This window comes from Anneissia japonica, unplaced genomic scaffold, assembly GCF_011630105.1.
Source record: "Anneissia japonica isolate Jap-2015-1 unplaced genomic scaffold, ASM1163010v1 scaffold288097_len85782_cov108, whole genome shotgun sequence".
In the NCBI taxonomy this organism is placed as follows: domain Eukaryota; kingdom Metazoa; phylum Echinodermata; class Crinoidea; order Comatulida; family Comatulidae; genus Anneissia; species Anneissia japonica.
Genome location: NW_022724557.1, coordinates 1 through 14,306, shown reverse-complemented (window position 1 = coordinate 14,306; position 14,306 = coordinate 1). Strand labels below are relative to the sequence as shown.

The window sequence follows — 14,306 nt, the reverse complement described above, 5'->3', positions numbered from 1 at the left end:
TTCAAGGGGGGATGTAGATAGAGGTGCTTGACACCTGTTCATCCCCTCCTTTTCGCTGCTTTTTGTCTTGTTTTTGAATTGTTCTTGTATTTTTGCAGTGATGAAGTGTAATAAATAAACAATGGATATTTGATTGCCGTTTATAACAAGTGGGGCAAACACTGACAATCTAACTTTACAGCTAAATCTCATCTCAACGGTCTTTTTTGAGTTGATAACTGTATGGTTCAGAGTTGACCAGTGGGAAACGGTGTCGGTAATTGGCTGGAGTTCATGTCATCCATATATTTTACACATGGCACCCCAGCAAGGAGATCATTGGCAAAGACAATGAACAGAATGGGCCCCAGCCAAGAGCTTTGCGGAACCCCTCCGTTTACAGTCACCCAAGAGGACAGAACATTACCAAGTTTGATACGTTGTTTCCTTTGACACAGGAAACAATGGACCCATCTGACAATATGGTCATCAACCTCAAGATCTTTCAACTTTTGCACTAAGATCCCGTGATCAATCAGGTCATAGGCCTTACGGAAGTCAATTAATAATGCTCGGGTCTCTTCGCCTTTATCGGTAGCAGTAAAACATTCGTGTAAGAATTTAATCAATGCGTCTGTAGTGGAAACCCCTTTACTGCACCCAAATTGATTTAGAAGAATTTTACCTTTGATCTCTTCCCAGATAATGTCACAGATGATACTCTCAAAAACCTTCATGACGGATGAGGTGAGGGAAATTGGCCTGAGGTCCTCCTCAATCGATTTAGGCGGTGAAACCTTTTGGATAGGGACTACGTCGGCGCTCTTCCAAATATCGGGGATATACCTTTCCCTTAAACTGGAATTTAGAAATGCACAAAGAGGCTTCGCAAGGGTGTTAAAGTTGTCTTTGAGAATCCTGGAAAAGATCCCATCTGGTCCCGGGGCCTTAAAACCTTTGACATTTCTGCTTTCAACAACTACAGGTTCAATGGTAAGGTGATCAGGAACGGGTTGCTTCTCAATTTCGGTATTTACGACAGGTGTTAGGGGCTTAAAATCCTAAGTTAATTTTATTGGCAAGAAGCATATCGTTTCCCTCAGGTAATTCGTCGGCCATAACCTTAAGGGGGTGGTTCTTAGATTGATGAAGATTTAAAAACTGCCTAATACTAGTCCACCAAGCTCGTGGCTCGGAATTCAATAATCTACTTAAAGTGTTCCTGTAATGTTTAGACCTAAGCGACTTAGATAAGCGGTTAACCTTATTGCGCAACTTTTTAAATTCGCCCATTCTGCCCGATTTAAATGCACTTTGTCGCTGGGCAATCGTTTTCTTAAAATACTTAGTAATCCACGGCTTATCCGCAGGACATCTCGTAACGTTAATAAAAGGGAAATGTTTGTCTATAGAAGATTATAAGAAATCATTAAAAATATTAAACTGAAAAACACATTTTCTAGCAAAATAAACATCTTGCCATCTGAAGTTTAAAAGTTCGGTAGTGAAACATTCAACAGTAGTCGGATTAATAAGTCTCTTCTTAAAACTCTTAAAAATGACAGCCTGTTTATGTGATTCGGCAACAGATTTACAAATAACCACATAATGATCAGATCTACCAACAGGCGATTCAATTGACGGTTCCTTGTACAAATCACCCAAAGCCGGAGAAATACATATCAAGTCCAGGATACCGGTTTCACGAGTAAACTTCGAAACTATCTGATTGAGTGGATATTTTATAAGTTGGGTGTCCTTCATCCTATTGAAATCACCAGCCACCAGGAAAACTGTATCAGGGTGACGGCTGCAAATGAAATCCAAACAACTAGTAATATGGCATGACATATTCCAATCATTTTGGTCAGGGGGTGATAAACCACGCCGATCGTGATGTTAGGAATTTTTGCGTGGTAACCTTTTTGGGTGGATAGTAATCCATATAGTTTCGAAATCATTATGAATAAATTCGGACCAAACTTTATACGGAATGTTCTCATTGATGTAAATTAAAACACCGCCTTGGTTTCTTTTAAGCCTATCCTTACGGACAAAGCTATATCAACTTAAAGTAAGTAAATTATCAGCAATGTGTGGCTTAAGGTGCGTCTCGGTAATGGCTACTATGCCTGGGCGAGATATATTAATCCTAGTAGTAAATTCGTCAAATTTGTTCATAATTGACCTAACATTGGTCATCCACACAGACATTACATCGTATTTGCAAGGGGTGATGTCTATTAAGTTAGCGTTGTTTACTCCGGTAATCCGAGGTTTATCTTTTGAGATCAACTTACCACCTACTAGATCAGATCTCTGCCGGATGATGGTAGGGATGCTTCTGCGTTTATGTTTTCCAGCTCGGCATCCTCTAGGCTTATTCCAAATGGGCCTACAGCTATTATAATAATCGGACCACTGGGGTCCGTCTTTTCAGCGACGAACCGGCTTTGCCAAGCACACACTGATCAGATGTTAAATGGAGAACGAAGGACGAAGTATGCGTTTCTTATGTAGTAGTGGTTATCCGAATAGAACGCATACACAATACAATAATTTGCATGCAGCAATTCCCTTTGTTGTTATGTTGCGGCATTATAGGTCAACCACTGTGTCCGTGCGGCCTTCTACCCGTCCACCACTTAGACAATAAAATAGCACAGTCAGGCCTACGGTTTTCCTAGGTCATCAGAGGAAAATTTACCACTTCAGATCATTCAAAATACCGAACAAAAACTCCACAATCACAGACGATAACAGAAAAACCACCAAATAAACTCAGCAAGAAGTTAACTAAGGAATTATCTATAAAAAAAAACAAACAATTTACAGCCGCCACAGTAAGGGTGCGTATACACTTCCTCCATAAACAATCAACTTCGTGCAACAAGGGGACATAATGATTTCTATAGACATGATGATTTCTATAGATTTAAAGGATGCCTACTCCATGGTCCCCATCCACAAGAAGCACAGAAAGTTCCTGAGATTTCATTAGGAAAGGCAACTGTTCAAATTCCAAATAGTATCGTTCGGGTTGAGAACGGCCCCCAGACTCTACGAAATTACTAATGCTGGTAGCGGCCTACCTGAGTAGGAGGTCTTTGAAAATTGAAACCTTCTGACCATTTCCCAATTGTATGTCATTTAAATATATCACATCCAGACTCAGTCAGACATAAGATCACCTTTCGCAAAAGTCGCCAAATTGACATCGGGTGTTTCAATAGTGATATTATGAAATCAGAGCTAATAGCGACTCCTGCTTCAGGTATTGAAACCTTCGTAGCTCAATACAACAACGTTCATTCTCAGCTCTTGGATCGACATGCACCAATAGTTACCAGGTTGATAACATTAAGACCTAACGCACCTTGGTATAATGAGGATTTACGTAACCAAAAGCGGATTAAACGCCGTTGTGAAAGAAAGTGGGTTTCGTCTGGCTTAGAGGGGCATAAACAAATATATCATGTTGAATGCAACAGATATAAACAAATGCTCGAAACGTATTCCCATTCAGAGCATTCTCCAACGTGTCGCAAGATAATCTACGAAAGATAATTATGACCTCAAAATTGACCTCTTGTCCTTTGGACCCCATACCCTCTTGGCTTCTGAAAGAATGCATCAATGAACTCCTTCCAACCATCTGTGACATCATCAATAAATCACTCTCATCTGGTATAGTTCCGAACACCTTAAAAGAAGCACGTTTAATGCCACTTATAAAGAAATCTTCTCTAGACCTGAAGAGCTTAAAGAACTATCGTCCGATTTCCAACTTATCCTTTATCTCAAAGGTTCTCGAGAGATGTGTTGTTGATCAACTGACAGACCATCTCGTGTCAAATAACATGCACAGTAAGAGACAATAAGCCTACCGTAAACATCATTCAACTGAGACCGCTCTGATACGTGTCACAAATGATCTACTTCGTGCGGTAGGATGTGCACAGCGAAGCAGTACTTGTGCTGCTTGATATAACCACAGCATTTGACACTATAAACCATAAGATACTATTGCAAAGGCTTGCAAATCGATATGCAGTTGACGGTACCGTTCTCAAATGGTTTCAATCTTTTATGTTAAACCACACTCAATCTGTCACCATTAACAACTCTGAATCAAATTCATATCCCGTAAGTGATGGTGTACCACAGGGGTCAGTACTGGGCCCTCTGTGTTTTAATTTGTATACATCACCACTTGAAGATATTATTGATGCCCATGATGGAATTGAGTTGATGGTATATGCCGACGACACGCAACTCTATATGGTTTTAAACCCGTCTAACACATCTTGCACAATTACACAACTTGAATCCTGTATACAAGATGTCAAGAAATGGATGGTCATTAAAAAAAAATGAAACTGAACGTTAATAAAACTGGAATTCTTCACATAAGGTCCAGGTTCTTGCGTCGCACTATGAAAATCGATCACATTCAAGTCGGATCAGATCTTGTTCATACAGTTTCATCAGCACGCAATCTCGGTATTACAATAGACGACAAGCTCAGTATGTCATCTCATATTAACAGTATCTGTAAGGCTGCTAACTTTGCCCTCAGAAAAATAGGTCAAGTGCTCAAGTACCTCGACAGAGCATCCGCCGAAAAGCTCATTCACGCATTTGTCAGCACTCGCCTCGACTCCTGCAACAGCCTTTTATACGGTTTACCTGACTGCGAGATTGCCAAACTGCAGCAAGTTCAAAATACCGCAGCAAGGATCGTCTCTGACAAAAAAGCGACACAGCATAACACCGGTGTTAAAAGATCTTCAGTGGCTGCCTGTGTGTAAGCGCATCACATTTAAAATCTTGTTGGTGACTTACAAGGCATTGAATGGAATTGCTCCAGGTTACATCCGTGAGTTAATTTCAGAATACATCCCTTCGCGTTCGCTGAGGTCAGCTGATAACTACCTACTGTCAGTACCTAAAACATCCACTGCGTATGGAAGAAGATCTTTTGCTACGGCAGCACCGGCAGTCTGGAATAATTTCCCGATCCATATTAAATGTTCTCCATCAGTCAGTATATTCAAGTCACAACTGAAAGCACACCTGTTTCTTAATTAAATTTGTTATTATTGTGATTATTATATTGTTATTATTATTTAAGTGCCCTATCTTGAAATCCCGGCCCCGAAACTTTGACTCAGAAATACCGGGTTGGTGTCCGGCGGGGGATAGTTTTTACCATATTGTAGTTAAGTGAACATAGTTAAGGTCGATCTTGAAATTCCTGGCCCCGAAACCTTCTGAAATACCGTGTTGGTATCCCGCGGGGGATAGTTTCTTTTTACCATAAATTAAATTAAGAAATGTAAAGCGCCTAGAGGGATCTGTGATCTGTTAGGCGCTATATAAATACGGTATTATTATTATTATTATTATTATTATTATTATTATTATTATTATTATTATTATTATTATTATTATTATTATTATTATTATTATTATTATTATTGTTATTCTTATTATTATTATTATTAAAATTGTCTTGTACCTCGACGATCTTCTTCTAATAAGTCATTCAGCGCAGGAATGTCAAAATCAAAAACAACTTGTGTTGGGTTTATTTCAGGAACTAGGCTTGTTGGTAAATTGGGAAAAGTCGCAGCTGATTCCAACACAAAAAATCAGATTCCTAGGCCACATAGTCAACTCTCAAACAATAGAATTAAGTCTTCCAGAGGACAAAGTAAAAAAAAATTACAAGCGTTGTCCTTTTGGAAAAATCACCGGCAAGTCTTCTTGGAAAAAAGACTGCCACAGCAGAAGATGTAGTGCACGCACCAGTGTTTTACAGGGCACTACAGACGTCTTTAATTCAGGAAATTCGGGTAAATCCTTCATATCAGAGCGCAGTGTACTGTCCGAAAAAAGTACCCAAGAGTTGAAATGGTGGGCTCATTGTCTACATCAGTGGAATGGGAAACCAATTCTGTCACCTCACCTCCAGTTAATTATCACGACGGATGGATCCCTGCAAGGTTGTGGGGGGGAGGGCCCATTGCAAAGGGGACAAGACGGGGGAAAGGTGAACCGTAGAGGATAGCTTGAATCATATAAACCACCTGGAATTGTTAGCCTCGTTCCTAGCTCTGAAGACCTTTGCAAAGAACTTGCAGAACTCTCATATAATGCTTATATCAAGCACAAAAGGGGGGTACCCACGTAGACCGCCTGTCCAGACTTGCTCTCCAAATGTGGAAATGGTGCATGGACAGGAAGATCGTGCTCACAACACATAATGTACCTTGGAAAGACAATCAGATAGCGGACTTTCCGTCCAGGGTTTTTGTGACAGATTTGAATGGATGCTAGACCCAATGATATTCTCTCTAATTTGCACGAAATTGGAGTTTCATCCCACAGTGGATTTGTTTGCATCCCGGATAAACCATCAACTACCACCTGGTGGACCCAGGGGCTATAGCAATCAATGCATTCTTGATTGCATGGACGAAAGAACAAAGTTATGTGTTTCCACCGTTTTGTCTCTTGGCACAAGTGCTAAGGAAGTTGAAGGTGGACAAATGAGAAGCTCTGGTTGTCGCTCCAACATGGACGAATCAACTTGGGTACCCAATGTCCGTTCAAATGGCCATAGCACAGCCACAATTACTACCTCTAGGACGGAAGATATTAACACAGACACATTCGATTCGTTATTCGAATCGCTAACCGGGACACTACATTCAGCGGTCTGGCTTGTCTCAGGCAACATTATGCGAGTAAGGGGTGTTCACGAGAAGTTGCAGATGTCATGGTCGAGAGCTGTAGAGGAGCCACCAACAGACAATACCAGTCCGCCTTTAATAAGTGGAGTGGCTGGTGTCATCAACGGAATGTTTCTCCGGTTTCAGCACCTTTGAGTTTTATTTTAGTTGAGTGTGAAAAGCAAGGTCGGGGCAACAGAACTATTAGTGTATACAGGTCTGCCATCTCACGTTATCATGATCCGATTAATATGTGTGCGATTGGTCAAAATGCTGATGTATGTTGTTTAATCGGACCCCCCCCCCCCAAGCCTAAATATTTAGTTACATGGGAAATAGAACCGGTACTGTCTTTTCTTTTAAGTCTACCAAATTGGGAATCTCTCTCATTGAAAATGTTAACGCTAAAGATGGTTTTATTGCTCAGTTTAGTTACAGTAGGTAGAGTGTCAACATAAGTGCATTTAGATATTTCACGTCTTAATATTTCAGAAATTCTTTCAAACTTATACCGTCTAAACTGGCTAAGCAGAGTAGGCCCAATTATAACATAAGGTTGGTCGTGATAGAAGCGTTTGAGGATAAACGTCTGTGCCCAGTTACTGCGGTGACAAGGTATTTAGAATGTACTAGGGTCATCCGAGGAACTGAGACTCAACTGTTAGTGAGTTATTTAAAACCGCACAAGAAGGTAGTTTCATCTACTGTTGGTAGATGGATTTGTGATATGTTAAGTCAAGCAGGGGTGGATACACAACAGTTTAAAGCTCATTCGCAGAGGCTGGGGGTAATGATGCGATATATTATGGAGGCTGCTGGATGGTCATCTCAATCGACTTTTAATAAATTTTATCGCAGACCATCAGCAAGTTCAATGTTAGGTGAAACCTTATTGAAGTCAGCTTCAAAATGGCGAATTGATTCGAAACCGAGAGAGGACGCAGTATAATTAATGATTATGCAAATGTACACTTACCTGCAGTATAGTCGTGATTATACTAGTCCTCTTGAGGTGAGAATCAATTCCCACCCACTCATCTGATATGATGGTTGTTCCCAGTTTTCATGATTCTCCCCAGGTTTTTTGGGATATATTGGTGTTTCGATTTGGTCTTATATGATCGAAGTTGTATGTTTTTTTTTTGTTTTTTTTGGCAGGTTAGCCAAGTTACAACGTTTGATGTTTTGGTTCTATTTTCACTACAGTTTTATATATAAAATCAATAAATAATTAATAAATATTTTGAGTTGTTACCGTTTAGAACAGTTTGGGATTTCAGTGATATTTCTGAGTGTTATGTTACATGCGTATATGGTATATTACAGTTGAATTTTGTAGCTTGAATTCATATTAATAACATGCCCCACCCTGGAAATTATCATACGGGTGGATCGAATGATATTTCAGTCCAACCCAGATAGTACTTTGAAAGGAGGTCAAAGGTCACAGGAGGCAGGAGTTGGGTATTTTTAGTTTTGAAAACTGGTGAGCCGCCAAGCAGCTGGGGAAACGCGAATTGATTCTCACCTCAAGAGGACTTGTATAATCACGATTATACTGCAGGTAAGGTTACCTTTGCATAATCATTATATTATATGAATGGTTGTGCACGATTACACAATTTATACAAATAGAATAGGCTTATTATACGCTGCGCAAATAGGGTGTTCAGTACTTGAAGGGATTGTAACTGTAGTAGGCCTACTGTACTATAACTCAATTGAGTAGTAATGATTTGTTCCCACGTAGTCTATAAAAATGTAAATTGATTGTTTTGTGTGTAGAAACCTAACAGGCTGAGCATAATACTGTATAAAAGAATGAATGTTCGTTTAGGCTCCTTCTTCTAACCCCATAGGGTAGAGAAAATTTGAGTTTTGTTATGTGTGATGTACTGGGATGGATAAAGTTATTCATGACGATGAGGTTCTATTTTGCTTGATTGTTATATTGATGCACGCAATAGAACAGTAAAAGGACGGTGCATCAATAAAAAAAGGGAAGAAAAAACAGCAACCACCACCGATTTTGAATGAGGACGGCGATGATGATGAGATGTTCGTACCAACAACCCCTACCACGCAGACCGCAAACGACAAAGTAAAAATAATCATGCCATCGGAGATTGTAAAGAAGTTCAGTGATGAGATTGCCCAAGTGACAGACAATAGTGATGAGGAAGACATTCCGTCTACAAGTGGTGTCCGAAAGAGTCGACGGTTGCAGAAGTTTGAGGCGTTGTGTGAGGAATAGAGTTTTGTTTAAAAATAAATTGAGAAAAATATATATATATACTATATACTAATTTAAAAATATATAGAGAAACCCATTAATGACAGTGTAAGGTAATCGAAATAAGGTTCCACCATTAACTGTAACTGTTAGCACATTATTGATTATTTTGCTATAGATTATATTACGAAAATTTCATTATATTTTGTAGTGTGGGGACGCCCTACGTTTAAAACTGGGGGGGGGGGGTGTAAGGGTTTTGCTGTATAAATTGGGTAACATTCTTAGTTGCTTGCGGCAATATTTTCCAGCGGTATCTCAGTGGGTCACAAAAATTGGTACTGTCAACATAATTCGTTGGACCGATCTTCAAGATTCATTTATTTTTCATTTGTAAGTTGAAGTTTTATTCTGAGATGATGATTATATTAATTATGTTATGAGCAAATATAAGATGAGATATCATAATGGTTGCTGTACATTTACGTGTGATATTTATTGTTACGTTGCTATAGGGCTAGGCTAGATGAAAATGTGCTTCCCACACTGTCTTAAAGATAGTACAGTACAATACAGTATTACATTTCACCTCAATGAATGAAGGCGCTCGGTCGTTGACTGACCTAGTTTTGATATGCTACATTTATGCATCTATTCATAATGCTAGTGTTGTAGATACCGTATCACTGTATCACAATGTAACTATGCCATCTTGTTTGTGATATTTAGTGACTCCTGTTATACTTATAGTTGTTAAATTATAAATATTAAATTATGATATGAATGGTTGTGCATGATTACACAATTTATACTAATAGAATATGCTTATGCTGCGCAAGTAAAATAGGTTTATGCTGCGCAAATAGGATGTATGAGTACTTGAATGGATTTTAACGGTAGTACTGTAATTATGCTATAACTTAATAAAAATGATTTAATTGTTCCCACGTAGTCTAAGAAAATGTAAATTGATTGTTCTGTGTGTAGAACCCTAACAGTCTGCACATAAAACTGTATAAAAGAATTAATGTTCGTATAGGCTCTGTAAACGAACTTAGATAAGTAGTACATTAACGTTGGCGGCGCTACACATTGTCTTTGTTAAGCGCGCCAGTAGCAGTATGAAGTTCGAAGAGAAGGTATCCTTCTTCGCTGCTGCTCACAGTTATGTTGGTAGAAAGTTGCGTACTTGGTATGTTTTTATGTATTTGTTATTTCTGTTAGTTTAATTAATCTTTCAATATCATTTATCGGTAAACTTTAGAATCTTTAATGATAATTCAAGATAATTATTTGAGTTTGAAAGTTAGACTGAGCTCTGGCTGACCAGGTTCAGTGGAACCACGTTGTATTCTCAAGTTTCTTATACTGTATCTCAAGTTTCTTACGAGGTCAAACGATGTAGAAAGGTTATAACAATTAGGTCACGTGTCAAAACAATATGGCTGCGCCCATATAATTCCCACTATTCACTATGTTTCATGATTAATTTGGCGATTATAATCTTTGATATGTAAACTCAGTAGTAAATAAAGTAATCATTGTTGTAGTAATAAAGTTATTAACATTATGTATTCTGATACTTGCTTTACAGTCAACTTATAGGAGCGAGAATATGAGATCATTGATTGAATTGAAGGGTTGTTGATCACGAGTTTGTTGCGCCATAATTCATGTAAGATTTGAACGTTTACTGTGAACTCATGTACTGTGTTTCTAATATTAGCATTTACGGATGACGATTTAGTCATGTACTGTTACTTGTGTCTCGCCATTGAATTATAGTTTAACATTTAGGTTAAATCATTATCGTTGATTACGATTGTACTGTATGATATTGAGACGATTATCAGTCAACAATATTGATGCCATTTTTATCATTGTTGTTGTTCATGGTTAAGCGAATCATTGTTATTGATTGTTATATTTGTATTTCTTTAGTCACCAGACTAAACAGAGTTTGCAGATTAATAAAAGCGATACTGACTGCATTGATGTATATTTAGTTTGCGTTTGTTTGCACTGGCGCCCTCATCGTTGACCAAAATCACAACAGTTAACCCTACACATTACACAACAGGCTCATTATGCTAACCCTATAGGGTAGGGACAATTTGAGTTTTGTTATGTGTGATGTACTAGGATGGATAAAGATATTCATGACGATGAGGGCGCTATTTTGCTTAACTGTTATAGTGATGTTAATAAAAAGTTTTCATTTGTTTATTGCAGGTGGATTTGGCCACCATCCTTTTTCTTTACTGTGATTGATTGCGAGTTGCTAATAAAATATTGCAACGGATCCCCAAATTTGTATGTCTCTGCTGCAATTTATATTGTGTCAGCCAGGACCACTACATTTGGTGTCAGAAGTGGGATACGCAATAGAACATTAAAAGGACCGTGTGTCAATAAGCAACACCGCCACCATGTCGAAAAAAGGGAAGAAAAAACAGCAACTACCACCGATGTTGAATGAAAACGGCGATGATGATGAGATGTTCGTACCAACAACCCCCACCACGCAGACCGCAAACGACAAAGTAACAATAATCATGCCATCGGAGGTTGTAAAGAAGTTTAGTGATGAGATTACCCAAGTGACAGACAATATTGATGAGGAAGACATTCCGTCAACAAGTGGTGTCCGAAAGAGTCGACGGTTGCAGAAGTTGGAGGCGTTGTGTGAGGAATAGAGTTTTGTTTTAAAAAAAATTGAGAAAAATATATATATAACGTTTAAAACTGGGGGGGGGGGTGTAAGGGTTTTGCTGTATAAATTGGGTAACATTCTTAGTTGCTTGCGGCAATATTTTCCTGCGGTATCTCAGTTGGTCACAAAAATTGGTACTGTCAACATAATTCGTTGGACCGATCTTCAAGATTCATTTATTTTTCATGTGTAAGTTGAAGTTTTATTCTGAGATGATGATATTATATTAATTATGTTATGTAGCAAATATTAGATGAGATATCATAATGGTTGCTGTACATTTACGTGTGATATTTAAGGCAAATGGTTACGTTGCTAGAGGGCTAGGCTAGATGACAATGTTCTTCCCACACTGTCTTAAAGATAGTACAGTACAGTACAGTATTACATTTCACCACAATGAATGAAGGCGCTCGGTCGTTGACTGACCTAGTTTTGATATGCTACATTTATACATCTATTCATAATGATAGTGTTGTAGATACTACCGTATCACTGTATCACTAAGTAAATTTGCCATCTTGTTTGTGATATTTAGTGACTCCCGTTATACTTATAGTTGTTTTATAAATTATATGATATGAATGGTTGTGCATGATTACACAATTTATACTAATAGAATAGGCTTATGCTGCGCAAATAGAATAGGCTTATGCTACGCAAATAGGATGTTGAGCACTTGAAGGGATTGTAACGGTAGTACTGTAATTATGCTATAACTCAATTGAGTAGTAATGATTTAATTGTTCCCACGTAGTCTACGAAAATGTGAATTGATTGTTTTTTGTGTAGAACCCTAACAGGCTGCACATACTAGGCCTACTCTATAAAAGAATGAATGTTCGTTTAGGCTCATTATGCTAACCCTATAGGGTAGGGACAATTTGAGTTTTGTTATGTTTGATGTACTAGGATGGATAATGTTATTCATGATGATGAGGGCGCTATTTTGCTTGATTGTTATTGATGTTAATAGAAAGTTTTCATTTGTTTATTGCAGGTGGATTTGGCCACCGTCCTTTTTCTTTACTGTGATTGATTGCAAGTTGCTAATAAAATATTGCAACGCATCCCCAAATTTGTATGTGTCTGCTGCAATTTATTTTGTGTCAGCCAGGACCACTACAGTTGGTGTCAGAAGTGGGATACGCAATAGATCTGTAAAAGGACGGTGCGTCAATAAGCAACACCGCCACCATGTCGAAAAAAGGGAAGAAAAAACAGCAACCACCACCGATTTTGAATGAGGACGGCGATGATGATGAGATATTTTTAATAACAACCCCAACCACTCCGACCGCAAACGACAAAGTAACAATAATCATGCCATCGGAGAATGTAGAGAAGTTCAGTGGTGAGTACTCTAGTTACCCAGTTCGTGTGTTTGCTGATGATGTACTACATTCTATCAAACTCAGAAGACTTTCTGGTGTGCGAGCTGTTCAATTTATTAAGTCACACCTAGAGGGTGCTGCCAAACTAGAGATGCGACACCGCCCGGAGGCTTCAACAGAGTGTCCGAAAGAATTCCTTCAGGTGCTAAATGGTGCATTTAAAGAACGAATAACATTAGGCACCTAATGCAGGAGGTCACAGTCTGCAAACAGAATGGAGATCAAAGTGTGACTGGCTTTGCATCCAGTCTTCTTAGGCAGCTTGAGAAGATCACCGGAATTAATAATAAAAGAACAGTTTGAGGAAGGACTAAAAGATTCTTCTCTTAAGAGAAAAATCAGGAGGGAACTGCGCTGCACTCCCAGTATGACTTTCTTTGAGCTGCGAGACTTTGCCATTGAATTGGATATGGAAGAAAACAACCGTGCTGGAAGATCTGCTAAGGACGACTCTCAAATGTTGAGTGAAATAAAAAACATCTCTGATAGACTACGAAGAATGGAATCGATGAGTACGAACTATGGGCAGGCATTTAATGGACCAAGTAGGAATGTCCCTGGTGGCAACAGCTATAGACAGTATGGTTCTAGTAGAAATGTCCATGGTGACAATATAGGGATAAAAGGCCTCCAGATATCGGGAAACTAAGTACCCTTGTCTGTACGGCCAGCAGTTGAGTGGTAGTAGAAGGGAAGGCTCATTTATTAAGAATGAGAAATTAATCGGAAATTGCCCAGTGTTTTTGTTACATTCCCAGGAACTGGAAAATCAGTTAAGGCTATTATTGACACTGGGTCGCAAATTAGTACCATTACAGAAGATTTGTTTAATGATAATTTTAGTAGTGTAATGTTAGAGAATCAATCGTTTCTAAAAATAAGTTCTGCAAATGGGTCTCCAATACCATATATTGGGTATTTTGTATCTGATGTAGTAATTGGCAGTCAACTTATTACAGGTTGTGGAATAGTAGTAGTAAGAGAGCAAAATGCTCCAATGTTATTAGGAATGAATGTTCTCAGTAAAGAGCCAGATATTCTTATGTGTAATAATTTATTTCCCCCGACTAATCAATTCAATTCAATTAACATTTATTCAATTAATTAATCAAATAATCAAATGATAAATAAAGTGGACAACATTAAAATTAATTAATTAGGATCAAGAATAGAAGCGAACCTTGTCTCAATTTGACCCTGACAAAACAAAAAGTAAAAACTAATAATAAACGCATATCAAGTAGACCTAC

At 38.4% G+C, this 14,306-nt stretch overlaps 1 long non-coding RNA gene across 1 annotated transcript; it reads left to right on the top strand.

Annotated features, from left to right (window-relative positions):
• Positions 1 to 9,884: 9,884 nt before the first annotated feature.
• On the top strand, positions 9,885 to 11,678 carry LOC117112513. Its single transcript, XR_004446053.1, has 3 exons — positions 9,885 to 10,141; positions 10,544 to 10,624; positions 11,182 to 11,678. It is a non-coding gene; the product is annotated as an uncharacterized LOC117112513 (long non-coding RNA).
• Positions 11,679 to 14,306: the final 2,628 nt, after the last annotated feature.